A 19,315-nucleotide genomic window follows, 5' to 3' on the forward strand; every position below is an offset into this window, starting at 1 on the left:
GAAAGAAAATGAAGAAAAAGAGATGCAGGAGGATAAGCTGAACCCCATGACTTTCTCCTCCCTCCCTCATCTCCTCATCTTCTCTACATGGTCCCTCGCCATTCAGCATCCATGAACCCTGGTTTCTCTTTTTTTCCCTCCATTGATGAAATGCTCCAGGCAGTCTAAATCCAGGTTTCCTTCTGAAATGTGTTTGAGCTGTTTTTAGGTCCTTTTGGTCGTTCAAAAATCTATTAGGTTTATCTCTGTCATACTCTATTGGATCAAAGTCAAAGAATTAGAAGGTAAGGGAAGCAGTTTAGTTCTCCCATAGAACACAAATAAGTTTTATAATGTTATTTCAAAATGGATTGCCATGTTCTCAGATTTGATTTGCAACGTGTTACCTGATGTGACATCTAATGAAACTAAATAAAATTTAAACATTTTTATATGTATATGCATTACTTGATATTTCTTTTTTATTATTTGAAAGACAGCATCTAAATTTTAAACAGCAATTTAAATAATGAGAGCAAACATAAAAAAAGAAAGGCAGAAGAAACAGATGGATACTAAGCACCTTATATATCCTATACATATATATTAGCTTGAAAACAATGTATTGCGTTTATTAGCATAATTTTGGCCTTCTGCTTGGAAAATATTTTATTTATAAATAGAAAGGGAAGGGTATCTGAAGGTTTGGTCTAAACTGAAGAATCAGATCCTTTCATTTTTGACAAACAAGGTCATGGCACGCCTCCCTTAGTGCTCTGGCCAGGCACATGCTATTATGAGCATCAGTACCAGCTCTCTGGAGTGAGAAGAGAGGAAATGGAAAACATGCAAAGAAAAAGATATGTCTGCCCCCTTTCAACATCATCTAGGAATGTTTGCACTTGCATATAAGATCTTCAAGAAAGACTGGTTCCAGGCAGGCTTACCAGGGAACCCTGGATTGATGTCCCATCATCTTCTAACACAGGGGTCAGCCATGAAATTAAAAGGCACTTGTTTATTGGAGGAAAAGCTATGATAAACCTAGACAGTGTACTAAAAAGCAGAGACATCACTCTGCCAACAGAAGTCCATATAGTCAAAGCTGTGGTTTTTCCAGGGATCATGTATGGATGTCAGAGTTGGACCATAAAGAAGGCTGAGCACCGAAGAATTGATGTTTTGGAATTGTGCTGGAGAAGACTTTTGAGAGTCCCTTGGACCGCAAGGAGATCCAACCAGTCTTTCCTAAAGGAAATCAATCCTTTATACTCACTGGAAGGACTGATGCTGAAGCTGAAGCTCCAATACTTTGGTCACCTGATACGAAGAGCTGACTCATTGGAAAAGACCCTGATGCTGGGAAAGATTGAGGGCAAGAGGAGAAGGGGGCGACAGACGATGAGATAGTTGAATGGCTTCACCTACTCGGTGGACATGAAGGACAGCAAAGCCTGGCCTGCTGCAGTCCATGGGATCACAAAGAATCGGACACAACTTAGCCTCTGAACAACAGCACAGAGATCAGCTGACTATGGCCGGAGGGCCACATGTAATTCTCCTTCTGTGTTTATATGACCCCCAAGCTAAGAGTGCTTTTGTATTTTGAAACAATTGAAAAGAAACTCAGAAGAATATTATCACAACACATGAGCAGTATATGAAATTCACATTTCATTGTCTATAAATAAAAAGTTCGCAGATGATTCATTCACCGCTTGCTGAGGGTTGCTTTTGCACCACTGTGGTGAACCATAGTAGCTGGCATCATATATACTGTTCATGAAGCTAAAAATACTTCGTTGCTGACCCCTTCTAAGAAAAAGTTTTCTGACTCTTGTTCTAATGCAAATGGACCTTGAGCACTTCCCTGCCTGCCAGGGAAGGCAAGGCTGGGGTTGTGCTCCATGGGAACAATCCTTGGATTGTTTTCCCCCCAGGGCTCACAAGTGTTAAGCCCTTTAGTTCTTCCTCCTCTGCTGCACAGTTCTGAAAGTGTAATGATCTGCATTCTTATTCTAACATAACATTAAAATGTCTTTGTATTAAGAACTGTATATTTTATGGAATTTGAATAGTATTAGTGTCATATACGTACTAGATTTCAATATAATAATATGAAAAGTGCACATGTAATTTTACTTTTGTATCACATTAATACTAAGCTACATGATGGCAATATTAAACTAATGTGACAAAATGATGCCAGTGTAAGACGTAAAACTGCTAATATCACAGCAAGTTATTAATGTCTTGCAATGGACTCTGAAGAACAGTGTGATTAAACTTTCTCAATCTTTTTCAGCCTCAGTTGGAACTCCAGTGACAAAAGAGGATAAATTACCTTGGCAAATGTTCTTGCCAGGCTATAACAAGTTTGGCCTTCTCATTATGGCTCTAGGACTCTTTAGAGAAGTCAGATTCTTTCCAGGAAAAGAAAATCTATGGCTAAATTAACGGACCTGCCTTTAGCCTTGGTTTGGGCAACAATTAACTGCTTTATTTCTGAAGTCTTCAACTCGGGTGTCTACACACTGATAACAAAGTCCTGTCCTGTTTGCTATCACTCTTATCATGATTCCCTGTTGTTAACCACCCAAATCTTCTAATTCAAACCTTTCTCTCTTTCCTCCCAAGCTGACACCTCCCTCCTGAGTCATTTCTGTCCCTTGGAAGCCTAAATCACCCCATCTATCCTTTACCATCACTCTGGATTCCTTGTCTTCTTGATTTACCATGAAATCTGTCCAGCATCCTCCTGTATTTTGATTTCTCTTGTCCTATGTCAGGGACATGAACTACTGTTGGAGAAATCAGATCAAAGCATAGACTAGTGTCTCATACATCAGTGGTTTTCAAACTCATCTGGGCTCTAGAATAGCTCTACAGTTCTATGAGTTCCCGTTCAGCCCCTCTCCTGATGCTTGTAATGGGTGGTTTGTTCTAACCTTCCCTCTTCTCTTCAAACTCCTCATATCATAGTTTTTCCCCTTGTTTTCCCTCCCTCAATTACAAAGTTCCTTCACTTTGCTGAATTAAAAACTAAAAACTGGGGTCTTCCATGGTGGTCCAGTGGTTAAGTCTCTGTGCTTCTGCTGCAGAGGGCATGAGTTCAATCCCTGGCTGGGGAACTAACATCCCAAACTTCTCATGGTGTGACCACACACACACAAGCCCTACAAACTTAACTTCATTGGTCTCCAACTTTTCTTTCTTCCTTCCCTCCTGTTTCCATGGAAGCATTGCCCTTCACTCAGTCCAATTCTAATCCCTCCACTTGTGCCCTTGATCTTGAGGTCTGGTCCCTTTTCAGGAGACACTTTGTTCTATCAGGCTTCTTTTATCCTCTATCAGTAACTTCTTGTTTCTGACTCAGTTTATCAACATGTCAAGTCTATCCTGTACTAAACAACAATCCTGATTTGATCCCACATTCTTTTCATCTCTCTTTTACTGTTGGAGTATACTTGCTTTCCTCCTTTAGTTTCCCTCTCTTTCATCCCTCCATCCATTGTCATCTTTAATTTTCTCTCACTCCCTCACTCCTTTAGCTTTGATCTCAAATAATGTCCATGCTGTTACATTCAATGCATTATTTTGTGCCCTTAGCTTACAAGAACTTTTTTCTGTACTCAACATCAGCGATCACTTTCTTCACCTTGAAATTTCCTCCCCTCTTGGTTCCTAAGTCTCCCTCTCTCACTTTCTCCTGGGCTTCTCCCATCTCTTCATCCATCCTTTCTTGGATCCTTGCACAGGCTTCTCTGCTCACTCACGCCTTACATATTGGTGTTCCCAGCCTATGTATCTCTTCTCATCATCTACATTTACCTTGAAAGACATAGTCAAATCACTAGTTTCAATAATCATTATTATCCTGTAGACTCCTAAATTTGTCATCCCAGATTCTTTGCTGAGCTCCATAACTATACATCCAAATGCAATGAAACATCTTCACTTGGATTTTCCACAGAGCCTTCAATCTCAATATAAGCAAAAGCATAGCTCTCAATTTCTACTCCCCCGACTATGTTTCCAAGTGTTATCTATCCATACGTTCAAGTGAGAAATGTTTCCTATACTCCAGGAGCTTCTCTGTGCCCCACAACAAGTCATCAGGTTCTTTATACCCTCCTTATCTGTATTTTCTTTCCATGTCTACCACTATTCCCTTAGGTCAGGTCCTGATCAGTTCTGACCTGGATTATAGCCAAAGCCTTTTTTGGGATTAATTTATTTATTTTAATTGGAGGCTAATTACTTTACAATATTGAAGCGGTTTTTGCCATACATTGACATGAATTAGCCATGGGTGTACATGTGTTCCCCGTCCTGAACCCCCCTCCCACCTCCCTCTGGATTATACCCAAAGCCTTTTAACCAGCCTCCCCTCTCTAGTCTTTTTTTGTCCCTTGAATTTACCATATGCACTGTTGAATGTATGCCCTTACAGAGCTGATGACAAATCTGATCATATATGACTCACCCTCTTTAATCCTTCAAAAGCTTCTAGAAGCTTTCAAGAGATAGTTTAAACTCATTTTACTGGCCTTTCACTGACCTCTATTTATATTCCAGTAATGGGTGTCTTCTTGGAGGAGCTATCTGTAAGTATTTGGTAGTATCTTCTGATTATGAGGACCTGAGATTCACTCCACTTACCTCTAAGAAATGAGGGTCTTATAAGCATTGTTTACTGGTGGCATTGGATTAGACATGTAAAGTGTTTATGTGTGTGTGTGTTTATGTGTGTGTGTGTGTTTATGTGTGTGTGTGTGTTTATGTGTGTGTGTGTGTTTGTGTGTGTTTATGTGTGTGTGTGTGTGTGTGTGTGTGTTTATGTGTGTGTGTGTGTGTATTTGGGCACATGTGTGTTTGTGCACATCCCCACCCTCCTCTCCAACCAGTTGGCTTCCTCAAAACTTTGTAACTTCATTTTTCAGTTGGGATTATAACACTTGCCCTGGCCCTGAGTTTTCTCACCCATTTTTTCTCTCAGCCTCTTGGCTAACTAGCCCAGGTCTTTGGTTGCCGACTTCATAATTCCCTGGTAGCCCTACTTGGATGGCCTAATTTATCTCTTCAAAAGCAGGTCACATGAGTAATAAAACATTGGCTATTTGACTGATGCTTCACCTGGATCAACTGCCTACCACCCCTTATCTGGTCGGCTATGACAAGGAGGCAACAATCATATGGAGGAATTTGTATGCTATTAATATTAATGATCATAACTAATATTTATAGAACCCTTAAGTACTAGATATTGCCTGTAAATGTTTTATACGCTTTACTATCCATTCAAAACAACCCTAAGAAGTAGGTTCTACTATTACCATCAGCATATTACTGTTGGAGAAAATAAATCGGAGAGAGTAAAGTGACTTGCCTATGGTCTTACAGCTGCTACAAGGCACAGTCAGGGTGACCCTCAGGGAGTCGGGTTCCAGACTCTCTGTGCCTTTTCCTGCCAGCTTATACAGTCAGGATGTAGTGGAGGGGTGGGGGAAAAGGTGTCCAGACAATCATGGGCACCTCTTGTTCCCCAACACATCATGCTGGTTCCCATCTTTATACTTTTACATATGGCCAGTCTCTCTGCTTGGAATTCCTTTCTCTGTCTCCAGGTGAATCAACATTTGGGGATGAATGAACAAATGCCTTAGGTGCATAGCCTTGCGCTCATCACTTCCACTCTCTGGGTCTCAGGTTCCTCATCTGTAAAATGAAATGGTTGAATTGGATCCTTCAAATTCTACAACTGTGTAACTGTAACGAAAGAACAAAGGCAGCTCAGAAATCAAAGGTGACTACAGTATCATTTTGATATTCCTGTCATCTTACAGCCGTCAGATTCTCTGTTGTTACACTTAAAGGAGATGTGAACATTTTAGTGAATCTGTAAATGTTTAATGATACGGATTGCTCCTCAAGTACAATAACTGAGCAAGTGGCAACTACTTTCTCAAATGATGGTACAGTGAGTGGGTGCTGATCCCCTTTTTATAGAAGATTTCAAGTTTATCTCTCAGCCTGAAGCATCTCCTTTTAACTCTGTAACTTCAGAATTCTGATGAGGCCAAATAGCAACACTATTGAATCAAGACGTGTATTTTCTTTGTTGGATCAAATCACTCAAGGCTGCCAACAAGTATTGATTATGGCATGTGGAAAGCCAACTTTTACATGAAACCAAGCGAAAATGTATAGGGGCTAAGGCCTTAACTGGGAATTCTCTTTTGTGGCTTTTCTTTTAGTGTATTATTTGTCAGATTTTTATAAGAGCATTATTGCTTTAAGAAAAAAAAATTAAACCCTGAGAAATTACTCTCAGTCTAACGAGTTCTTTTCACTGACTTCAGACATCATTAGGGGAGGCTATAGCCTAGGGCTGTGCATGAACTTTTTCTTCTAACTGTACACTTTATGTATAATTTAGCTTTCTTGCCTAAATTATTCAAGCAAATAGTGAGTGAAAATAATGGAGTTCACTGAAACCTTCCAGAGTATTAAAATAAAACAGTTTTTTACGCTGGTTTGAATTTTTAAGCTTTTTAATCATGGATTTCAAATAGCATACACATGTCTGGCTGTTCTTGAATTGTCTCCTACATCTTTTGCAGAAGGAGAGGAGAAAGGAAACTAAGTTTAGTAAATAATCCATTAATTAATCACTGGTGCTGATAGCAGCTCAAAGGTAGAGTAACAGTATTTGGAAACAGCCTGTCGAGTGGCCAAGGGTATGATTGGCACGTATTTTAAAAAGTAGATACCTCTTTTCCCCATTTCTTATGATCAGAGCAGGGCTGAAATTGAGTGGTATGTTTGAAAAGAGGAGCTAATATGCTTAGTTTAAATAGGAAACTACAGTAGCAGGATTTGTACTCAAATCACCCCCAATATATTTCTTTAAAGAACCAAACACATGTTCTAAATAATAATATTTCATCTTGGATGTGAGTGGTCTGGAAACTTTATTTTTATCCCAGATAACTCTGGAGTAAATTATTGGAAGAATATGATTTTCTGGCATATTTATATAGTTCCCCAAACTAGGAATGTAGCCCAAGGTTAAGAATTCAATCAAGATATTTTAGAATTCCTCTTGTGTCAGTCAGAGATCAGAAGCAGCATCTCCTTCCATAGACTAAAAGGAAGCAGTTATCATAGCACATAGTCTTTGATAACAACAAAGGCAATAATAGTGAATGGGGTTGTGGAGGGAGGTCACCAGTGCTCAGCCAAGGGCTTCAGATGTTAGATTCTGAATAGGCGAACAGAAGCTTCTGAGTAATATATGGAAAGGGGCAATGGCTAAAGCTCTTTGTAGAGGAACAACAATGACCTAGAATAATAGACCTGTAAGTTTAATTTATTGACCTGATTAATAAAGAATCATCACAAAATCAATTTTTCAACAGAGACTGGGACAGAGTATTAGGGAGTAAGCACTCTGATATTATAAAAACTATTGAAGTCTCCTCCTCCTATACAGTAAACTGGTGGAAATTAGAACATGAAGTCTATATTTATTTTAATAATATGTTCAATTCTCTCCAAAATGACAATTTAAGCAAATATCTGGAAAAAAATTGTATTTAGAAATCCTATGATTTTAAGCATTGAGCAAAAAGTTATGCTAGGTTCAAATCCTAGCTCTGCCATTGAGGAATATAGGCAAGTTACTTTACCTTCCCAGGGACTAGATTCCTGATGTGTAATGTGAGGGAGCTGGGCATCTTTAAGGCCTGAAATTATTTGGCTATTCTTATGGAAATTTCCCTTAATACATGTGTTTGCATAAGGAACAAGTTACCTATGTCTCTAAGACTCATTTCCTTACCTAAAAAGTGAAATAGATGATAACACTCTAAGGACCTAAGGTTGTTAACAAGTATTGAATTAAAAAACCCTGTGAGACTGTCATACAGAGTGAAGTTAAGTTAGAAAGAGTAAAACAAATTCTGGCTAGATGACCTTAGATAAATCCTTTCACATCTCTAAGCCAACATCCTTATTCAGGCAAAAGAGTGGCTCATGTAGTCATCGTGATTAGTTGAATGTGACTCCCTCCTCTCCCCTGCCTGGTCCTCAGATTCCTAACCCTCTAGTCTTTTCCATTCCTTCTTTTGATGAAGTTTCTCTAATCCATTCTTTGATTGTTCTTTTGGTCTCCATTCCACTCCCAAGTCCTTGGCTCACACTTAGATTTGAAAAGTAGCCTTCCATCTTACAGTGAATAAAATACACTTCTCTTAACCAAGTCTCTTCTCCTGGCTTTCCGTTCATAGCAAATGCAGCCTCTTGCACCCATTTGCTGAAGTCAAAAATCTAGGCGTCATCTCTCTTTCTCTTTATTACAATTCTAGTCCATCAGTGGATCCTATTGAGTCTAAATCCAAAATATAGCCTGAATCCCAGACCACCCTCTCTTCTAGCACCTTACTCCAAGTCCCCCACCTTCTCTCATTTGGTTGACGTTAATAGCTGCCTAACTAGTCTTCCTGATTCCACCTCTGAACACATCCACAAGGTAGCTTGAGTGATCCTCTTAAAAATAACACAAATCATGTCTCTCCTCTGCCAAAAAGCCTCCAACAGCTTCCCCTTGTACTTAGGGAAAAAACAAATCTCCTGGGCTTCTCAGGACTCAGTAGTGGTAAAGAATTCGCCTGCCAATGCAGGAGACATAAGAGACACAGGTTGGATCCCTGAGTCAGGAAGATCCCCTGGAGAAGGAAATGACAACCCACACCAATATTCTTGCCAGGAGAATCCCTTACAGAGAGGGATCTGGTGGGTTACCATGGAATCACAAAAAGTCAGACATGGCTGAGTGTCTGAGTACCAATCTCATACCGTTTGTGATAGACAACAAGATCTTACAGAACGTGGCCTATGATTACTACTCCTGCTTAATCTTATATACCCTCCCTACCACTCATGGCAGGACTTACCGGTGGCTCAGCAGTAGAGAATCCTCCTGCAAAGCGGGAGACACTCGTTCGATCCCCCTAGAGGAGGAAATGGCAACGCACTCCAGTATTCTTGTCTAGAGAATCCCATGGACAGAGGAGCCTGGCAGCCTACAGTCCATAGGGTTGCAAAGAAGCAGGCACAACTGAAGTGACTGACCATGTGACCGCGCACATCACTCATGGCTCTTCTGTTCACCAGCACTGATGATAACAGTCAAAACTAATCTAATAAAGACCAAGGAGGACAAGTCAGATGGAATCAAGATCTACTTGTCCTTTCAGATCTCTGGAAAATTAACTTAAGCAGTGTATCCCACATTCTATGGAAAACAAATGCCCTAGCTAAGATTTCTGTGAAATTACAGAGTCTACCAATTCTCATGTTCACATATTCTTGGTGCCAACCTTCTGCTTCCCCTGAATTTTTTATCTCATTGGGTTTATCGTCCCTTAAATGTTCTCCAAGTCATCCAGACTAGTCTCAGCCTTTTTAATTCTCCTAAAAACATAATAACACAGTCTCTCGTGTATTTTATATTTATTAGACTTCACTGAAGGTTTGAGTCCACAGAAGAGCTTAACATTATAGAAAGCACATCAACCAGAATTGGGGGTTAGACACATCCATTTTTAAGAATTGCTTTTGCCTCCTTGCTCTGATTCATCCTGTTCCAAGCTCTTTTGTTGGGCCTCTTTCAGTACACACCCAACCATAGATGCTTACTGATTTCTTAGAGAATGCCAAGCTATGTTCTTTGTCTCCTTCCAACCCATCATCAGTTCAAATCAGATCAGATCAGTCGCTCAGTCGTGTCTGACTCTTTGCTACCCCATGAATCGCAGCACGCCAGGCCTCCCTGTCCATCACCAACTCCCGGAGTTCACTCAGACTCACGTCCATCGAGTCAGTGATGCCATCCAACCATCTCATCCTCTGTCATCCCCTTCTCCTCCTGCCCCCAACCCCTCCCAGCATCAGAGTCTTTTCCAATGAGTCAACTCTTCACATGAGGTGGCCAAAGTACTGGAGTTTCAGCTTTAGCATCACTTTTCTTTTCATGTGATTTATCCAGAATAATCACTTTTTCAAGTGTTTGTATTTTTACTTCTTCATTTTTCGTGTCTTCTATTTTTGCCTTTAATTGTCATTTTTTGCTATAGCAATAGTGCTTGCCTCCAACCTTCATCCATTACCCTCTAATTTTCTGATTCTAAACTAACACTGGGAAAAATATTTACTAGGTAAATCAGTTCAAAATTTTCTATGATGAATAAATAAGCCACAGAGTGGCCTTAAGAATATCACTGCAACTACTTAGTAAAATCTTTAGAGCCCACTGATTTGCTGATATATGAGACTGTCACAGGATAATAATCACTTCTATATAGTCTTAGAGATACTGAACAGCAGAGAAATAACAGCATAGATTCTGGCATCAAGAGTGGCTGAGTTAGATTCTCAACTCCTCCATTTGCAAGCTGTAGAATCTTTGGCAAGTTGCTTAACATATCTGTGTAATCTTATCTATAAAATGAGGCAGTTAATAGTATCTACCTTAGTAGAGTTACTGATAGGATTAAATACATTAATATATGTAACATGTTAGAACAGTTTCTGAAAAACAAAAGAATAATGTCCAACATTGAGTAAATGCTTTGCAAATATAAGCTATGCTTTTAAAAATTAAGCTATAATTAACATTTAGCATTGTATTAGCTTCAGATATGCAACATAGTCTGATTCAATATTTGTATACACTACAAAATGATCACCACTATAAGTCTAATTACCATATGTCACCATACAAAGTTACAAAATCTTTCTTCTTATTATGAGAATTTTTAAGATTTACTCTCTTAGCAACTTTCAAATGAGCAATACAAGATTATTGACTATAGTCACTATGTGGAAACAACTTGTGTCCATTCATGGATGAATGGATAAATAAAGTGGGATACACAAACACATGCACACACACACACACATACACACACAGTGCAATTCTATTTAGACATGAAAAAGGATTAAAATCTTGCCATTGACAACAACAAGGATGGACCTTGAGGGTATTATGCTAAGTGAAATAAGTTAGACAGAGAAAGACAAATACATATGATATCACTTATATGTGAAATCTAAAAACCAAAGCAGGACTCATAGATTAGAGACACCAGATTGGTGGTTGCCAAAGCAGAGGGTGTTAGGGGGTTGGCAGCATGAGTAAAAGGGGTCAAGAGACAAACTATATGTTTATATCAGTTATTGCTGTGAAGCACAAGCCCAACTTCTTAGGAAAAAAAGGCATTATGTTTGGTCATCCCATTCCATTCCTAGTGGAGATGCTACAAGGCCTTATTCAATCAAACACTCGGGAGGTAGATGAAGAGATGTGAGAACTGATTTTAGTTCTTCTTATTTGACACTCTTTCTACTTTCAGTGGTCATGTATGGATGTGAAGGTTGGACTGTGAAGAAAGCTGAGTGCCAAAGAATTGATGAGTTTGAACTGTGGTGTTGGAGAAGACTCTTGAGAGTCCCCTGGACTGCAAGGAGATCCAACCAGTCCATTCCAAAAGAGATCAGCCCTGGGATTTCTTTGAAACTCCAATACTTTGGCCACCTCATGCGAAGAGTTGACTCATTGGAAAAGACTCTGATGCTGGGAGGGACTGGGGGCAGGAGGAGAAGGGGACGACAGAGGATGAGATGGCTGGATAGCATCACCAACTCGATGGACATGAGTTTGGGTGAACTCCAGGAGTTGGTGATGGACAGGGAAGCCTGGCGTGCTGCAATTCATGGCGTCGCAAAGAGTCGGACACGACTGAGCGACTGAACTGAACTGAAGTGAACTACTTTCAGACTTAGCTTCCAACTTCCTGTATCTTTTATGCTAGTTTCCCCATTCCTTCCCTTCATCTCTGCCCATCCTATCCCCGACCCACACAGTTATTCACCTCCATCTTTACTCTAGATCACCCTGGAATAAGGTCCTTCCTGGAATCCACATGACAGCTTTCCATCTTTACTTTTTCCTCTAAGGTTCTTTCCAACTTCCTCACGTTAATCAACCCCTGACTGTCCCTGGAAAAGCCTCTTCGGAGGGAAAAGCTGTTTCTTCTCTTTCTTCAGGCACCCAGGAATTACGATGCACTAAAATGGCAACCCACTCCAGTGTTCTTGCCTGGAGAATCCCAGGGACGGAGAGCCTGGTGGGCTGCCATCTATGGGGTCGCACAGAGTCGGATACGACTGAAGCGACTTAGCAGCAGCAGCAGCAGCTCCCAGCCCATTGGACTTTCACTGTCCCTCAGCAAACCTCCCTCTTGAAAGTCTGTGTGATCGTTTTTTTAATTTTTCCCCAATATTACATATCCTTTCCTACACTTGCAGTTCATTCATTCTTTAAACAGGTATTTATTAAATACCTACTCCACACCAGGGGCTTAGATTTCAACAGCAAGTGTGCAGCCTTCTTTCCTAGTTCATCTGTTTTCATCCCCACGACTTCAGCATCCTAGTGCGATGTTCTAAAAAGCACTTCCACCCCCTCCATTCTATCAGTTATTTCTCTATTTTGGAAGCGGGCAGGCTATCATGACAGTCTCATCAACCCTCAGAAATGTCCCAAAGGAATGAAGCAACAGCCTTCTTTCCTTTTTTTCTCTTTCTCTCTCAATTGCACCTGCACTTCTATCTCATCTTCATCCTTAAGTTTTCTTTATCCCCTTTCTTATTCTCTTATCTGTCTTCTTACTCTGCTTGGACCCAGTGGTCAACTCTTCTCTTACTGACCTACATACTCATCTTTATGTTTGCTATTGTACCCAGAGCAAGGTCTTCCATTTAACAGGTTCTTAGTGAATATTTGTTTAATTGAATTAAATTAAATGAAGTTGGGGAAAGAAATCCAATAAAAGGCACTGTAAGCAGAATACTGAGTATAAAACACAGCCCCTAACAGTTCTTTATTGTGCTGTCTAGGCTATGCCTAGAGTACTTTCTTTATTTTGCCCATTTAACACATTAAGTGAAGAGAAATTTGCTCAGTCGTGTCTGACTCTTTGCAACCCCATGGACTATACAGTCCGTGGAACTCTCTAGGCCAGAATACTGGAGTGGGTAGCCTTCCCCTCCTCCAGGGGATCTTCCCAACCCAGGGATCAAATCCAGGTCTCCTGCATTGCAGGTGGATCCTTTACCAGCTGAGCCACAAGGGAAGCCCAAGTATACTGGAGTGGGTAGCCTATCCCTTCTCCAGGGGATCTTCCCAACCCAGAAATCGAACCAGGGTCTCCTGCATTGCAGGTGGATTCTTTACCAACTGAGCTATCAGGGAAGCCCATATTAACAGATGCATTAATCACCTCTGGGGTGATTAAAAGTCTACATTAAATACTTCGGATTGCTTTCACTTTCCTTTCTCTCTCTCTTTCTATATCTCATATCTCTGTATCTCTCTTACACATAAGAATCAGAAACTTCTGCATGCTGCTTTCTTGTCACTTAATAGTTTTATATCACAAGCACTATACCAAGTCATTTAATATTCTTCAACAATTTGGTTTTAAAGATCATATAGAGTTTCTACCTTAAGAACATACACAAAATTATGTTGCCAATTTTCGTTTAAAAAATCATACATATTATTTTCAGTTTCTCAGTGAACACACTTGGACAAAATGTGGTGTGAGGGGGCCTAACCATTTGATCATTTACATAGACTATCATATACAAATACTGCGTGAGAGGACATAATATTTTTATTGTTATTGATACATGTGGAAAAATACTCTTCATGACTCCAAAAAGCAACCTGTAAGAACAACGATTTTACCGCCTCTTTTTCAATGCTGGTTATTATCTGTCTTTCTTTAATTGCTGATTTATTCCCTCAAAGCAATTTGTCACATGGGCTATTTCTAAAGTCACATCTTTGTTGAGATAAAGTTCATATACAAAATAAATACACAGTTTGAGAACTATCACCATTGTCTAATTTCAGAACGTTTTCATCACCCCCAGAAGTAAACCCTGTTCCCACTGAGTTACTCCCTATACCCTATTCTCTCTTTCCTCTGGCAACCATTAAACTACTTTCTATTTCTATAGATTTACCTATTTCATACAAATGGAATCATACAATATTTATTCTTTTGCCTGGCTTCTTTCACTTAACATAATATGTTCAAGGTTCATCCAGGCTGTTACATCTTTAAGTATTTCATTTCTTTTTATTATCAAATGATATTTCATTGTATGGACATACCACATTTTTTTAAATTCATTCATCATTGGATGGACTTTTGGGTTGTTTGCATTTTGGGTTATTATGAATAATGCTACTATGAACAGTTTTGCACAGGATTTTGTGTGGGCATATGTTTTCAATTATTTTGCATGTATACTCAGGAGAGGAATTGCTGGGTCACATAGTAACTATGTTTAAATTCTTGATGAGCTGCCAAATGTGTTTCCAAAGTGACTGCACCACTATACATTCTCCCCAGCAGTGTTTTAATTTATTCAAATCCTCATCAATTCTTTTTATTGTTCATCTTTATATAATATTATATTTTTTACTCTATAAACATCCATGGTAAGAAGTTGTATCTCATGGTGTTTTGATTTGCATTTCCCTAATGAATAATGGTGAATATCTTTCATGTGTTTATTGCCCATTTGTATACATTCTTTGAGAAAGATTTATTTAAATCTTTTGCCCATTTTTAAATTGGGTTGTGTGTTTTTACTGTTGTATAAATCCTTTATACATTCTTGATGTGAGTCTCTGATCAGACATATGATTTGCAAACATTTTCCTCCCAGTCTGTGGATTATCTTCTCAATTTATAATTGTGTTTTTAAAGCATAAAATTTTAAAGTTTTTATTAAATCTAATTTATTTGTACTTTTCTCTTGTATTCTTTTGCTTCTGGTGACATATTTTAAAAACTATTGTTTAATCTAAGGTCATGAAGATATACACCTATGTTTTCTTCTAAGACTCTTACAGCTTTATGTCTTATATTTGTGTTTGTGAATTATTTTTTAGGAAAAGCCTGTTTAAATTTTAATTAAAATATAATTTACATCCATAAAATGCACACAAGTATTCAAGTTGATAAATTTTCATAAATGGAACATTCCAATGTAACTAGCATCCAAATCAAGAAACATTGCATCATCAGTACCACAGAATTTGTTCTCGCTTACAGTCACCATTCACACCACTTACACTTTCCAAGGATATCCTTACTTTTAAAAGTATAACTTGGTTTTCCATATTTTTGTACTGTGTATATATGTAATCATATTGTACATTCTCACTATCATCAATTTTCTGTGGCTTTGGGCAGGAGGAGAAGGGGACGACAGAGGATGAGATGGCTGGATGGCATCACCGACTCAACGGATATGAGTTTGAGTGAACTCTGGGAGTTGGTTATGGACAGGGAGACCTGGCGTGCTGTGATTCATGGGGTCACAAAGAGTCGGGCACAACTGAGCAACTGAACTGAATTGAACTGAAATGTGTTTATGGGATTTATCTACATTATTGTACATGGTTGTGAATTATATTCATTTTCATTGCAATGCAGTATATAATTTTATGGATTTTACCATAAGTTAATTTATCCATTTTGCTGTAGATAAACGGATCTTTATCTACATTTCCAATTTGGGGCTGTTTTGAATAATGACATTCTAGTTTATGTCTTTTGGTGGATATATGTTTGCATTTCTGCTGTATGTATATAATAGGAGCTAAACTGTTGGGTCAGATGGGGTATGAATTATTCAAATTTAGCAGATGCCTCTAAAATTTTCAAAAGAAGTGGTGCACATGTGTGTGTGCAAGCACTCAGTCGTGTCTGACTCTTTGTGACCCCATGGACTGTAGCCAGCCAGGGTCCTCTGTCCACGAAATTTTCCAGGCAAGAATACTGGAGCAGGTTTCCATTTACTACTCCAGGGGATCTTCCCAACCCAGGAATTGCATATCCTGCATTGGTAGGTGGGTTCTTCACTAGCGGAGCCACTGGGGAAGTCTCAGTTGATTTTATAGAGATCAGGATAAGAGATGGTGGCAGATAAATTAGAGTTGCAGCAGTGCAGATGGGGACAAAAGACTCACTTTGGAGGCAGTCAATAGGATTTACTGATGTGGATGTGAGAAAAGAGATAAATAAAGGATTACTCTTAGATCTTTGATCTGAGAAACTAGGTGACTTGTGATGCCATTTACTGAAATGGGGAAGAGGATCTGGTAGGATAAGAATTAATACATGTTGTTTTAGGAGAGTTACATATATAGGTAATCAAGTGTGACTGCTTCAGAGCAAACATGGGAAGAAGAGGCTGGTCATACACTTTGAGAATCATCAAGATACAGACTGGTATTCAAAGCAATGAACTTGGATGAGCTTACTCAAAGAGTCTACAAAAGAAAAATAACAATATTTAGCTATTGGGAAGGGGAAAAAAATTTTGAAAAACATCACTCAGTTTACTATGGTGGAAAAAAGCCAGATGAGGGGTAATTTCATGGGGATAAAGTAAATAATTTAGAAAAGTCCAATCTACAGTATAGAATGGACTTGATTAAATTACTAACAAATCATTAGCTAACATGCTGCAACTACAAATATACAATCATAGGTATAGTTTACACCAGATTAGCTGTTATTAACTCTCCTTCTCTCCTAACCAGGCTATTAACAAAGCATAGCGATCAGAGGTCCTGGGCCTCTGAAGAGGTTAGGATTAGAGTTCCTCTTCTCCCTCTTCTACTTTGCCCAATCCTTTTCAGTTCAAGGAGGTTTTTCAAGTCCAAGTGGGTTCACAGGAAAGGGATCACATCTAAGTATTAGAACTGATATACTACTGGTACAGAGCTCTCCATCCAAGAGCAATTGCTTCCTATTTGGTCTCTAAAACCAAAGATGACACTTTTATCATTTAAAATGTTCCAGCGGTCTCTTTCTCTTGCGTTTCTGTATTGAAATAGACTATAAATCTTTTAGGGTTAACTTGCCATTTGGATTATGCTATCTCAGTACACTTAAACTAATCAGGAGTTTACTTCTTGTCTAATGTTGCTGTAACTTCTGGTCAATTACTTTTTAAATACTTTTTGCTTTATGCTATGTTTACAGCAATGATCATTGTCACCGCTATTTTTTTTAGTGATTTCCATGAATGAATTCTGTAAAGTTTGTATTCTTTGTTATGTGTATCCATTGAATCTCAGCTTGGTCAGCATAGGTCAGTTAATGTTTGGACAAGGATTCTTCAAATGCCTTAAAATAGTGAGTCCTCCAGCCACTGTCAAGGAGCTATGCTGGACACATTGAGGCACATCTTCAATACTTGGGCTGTTGACAACTCTGCCTTAGTCTTCACTTCTTGCTTGTGCAGGCTCAAGGTCAGCCAGAAGTGAAATATTAAGACATCTTCAGATCTTTCCTGGGTATGTGTACAGCCCTTCTCATGCAGGTGACAATCTAGATTCCCAGTAATATGCTGGAATTTTTCAAAATCCTCAACTGACATCTTATCCTCCAGTTTTTATGTCTAAGTTTGTTTTGTCTTTAAGTTTTTTTTTGTCTTTAAGTGTTTAAAATTGTTTTCTCTTAGTGTTACTGCTGTCCCAGGAAATTGTGATATTAAACAATTGATTATTTTTGACAAAATTCACAGAAAAAAGGCTGTTTTCAAAATTCACAGGACAAAACACTGAGCTGGTTCTAAGTTGGGTTTTTAAGGCTATTGTGGACTTAGGATGGCATTCAGAAAAAAAGTTAATTTTGACATTTTGTTTTACATAAAGAAGCTGTTAAATTTTTATAGCCAACACAGTCTTTTCTAATATGATCTAACAGACAAAAGTTATTTTCTCTCTCATACTCAGATATTTACCTTTCTCTAGGTGTCATATGATATTATATTTATACTCAATTTTTAATCAAATTATCATTTATTTTGTAATATTTTTTCAAATAATCAACTCGTTGAAAACTCTTTTGTGAAAAGAATTCCTTTCTCTACTGATTTGAAATGCTACCTTTTCTTAATATAATTTTTGGACCCTTTATTTCCTTCCAGACAACTGTTTGTCAATTTTTACACTGGTGTAAAATCACTTTATTACTATAAAAATAAAGTACTTTAATATTGTGCAACACAAATGTTCCCCTTCATTACTTTCTGTTTCTATTACTTTCTGTTTTTCAAAATTTCCGGGAGGATTTTTATCCACTGTCATTCCAGATGAACTTTAGATTCATTTTCTCAAAGTCTGTTTCCAAAGTAAAATGAGAACTACAACATGGACTCTTTTTTGTAATTACTTGAAACATATCTGTTAATTTAAGGAAATTAAAATTTTATAATATTGATTCAGTAAATACATGGACATAGTAGTATCACTCCTTTTAGTCACAGTTCTTTTATGACAGTCAATGAAGTTAGGTAGATCTTTTTTCTCTTTCTTGAAATGCCAAATTATCCTGCAAATATATTCCTAGATAGCTTGTGTCTTATTATTATTATTGCAAATATAATCTTTATGCTATATATTTTCTAAGTATTTTTCTATTATAAATGCAATTTTATTTAATATATATTTGAACTTGCTTATTTGTTCTTCGCAGACCCTCCCTTGTTCCTGAACTAATACGAATGCCTCATTTTACCCTGACTAATGGCATTGTCTTTTTATTTGAGTTAGATTTTCTGCATTAAATTAAGAAAAATTCCCTCTAGTCTTAGGAATCTATGATTCTGAATAATTATTAATGAATATTTAATTTTAGCTTTTCAAAATCTGTAAGGATTGTCATATTTTTCTTCTTTGACTTATTATACTAGTACATTGTCTATGAAAGTGAAAGTGAAAGTTGCTCAGTTGTGTCCAGCTCTTTGCAACCCCATGGACTATACAGTCTATGGAATTCTCCAGGCCAGAATATTACAGTGGGCAGCCTTTCCCTTCTCCAGGAGATCTTCCCAACCCAGGGATTGAATCCAGGTCTTCTGCATTGCACATGGATTCTTTACCAGCTGAGCCACAAGGGAAGCCCAAGAATACTAGAGTGGGTAGCCTATCCCTTCTCCAGCAGATCTTCCCAACCCAGGAATCAAACTAGGGTCTCCTGAATTGCAGGTGGATTCTTTACCAACTGAGCTACCAGGGAAATCATTTAATAAGCTCTATTTGTTCATGATGATCGTTCTTTCATACATTACTAGATTCAATTTACTAGTGTTTTAGTTAGAATTATTGCTTCTCATTAATCATGAGTGAGATTGATTTGTGGCTTTTTTTTTTAAATGCCATTTTTGTCAGGTTTTG

The sequence above is a fragment of the Bubalus kerabau genome, chromosome 11 (genome assembly GCF_029407905.1).
Source record: "Bubalus kerabau isolate K-KA32 ecotype Philippines breed swamp buffalo chromosome 11, PCC_UOA_SB_1v2, whole genome shotgun sequence".
In the NCBI taxonomy this organism is placed as follows: domain Eukaryota; kingdom Metazoa; phylum Chordata; class Mammalia; order Artiodactyla; family Bovidae; genus Bubalus; species Bubalus kerabau.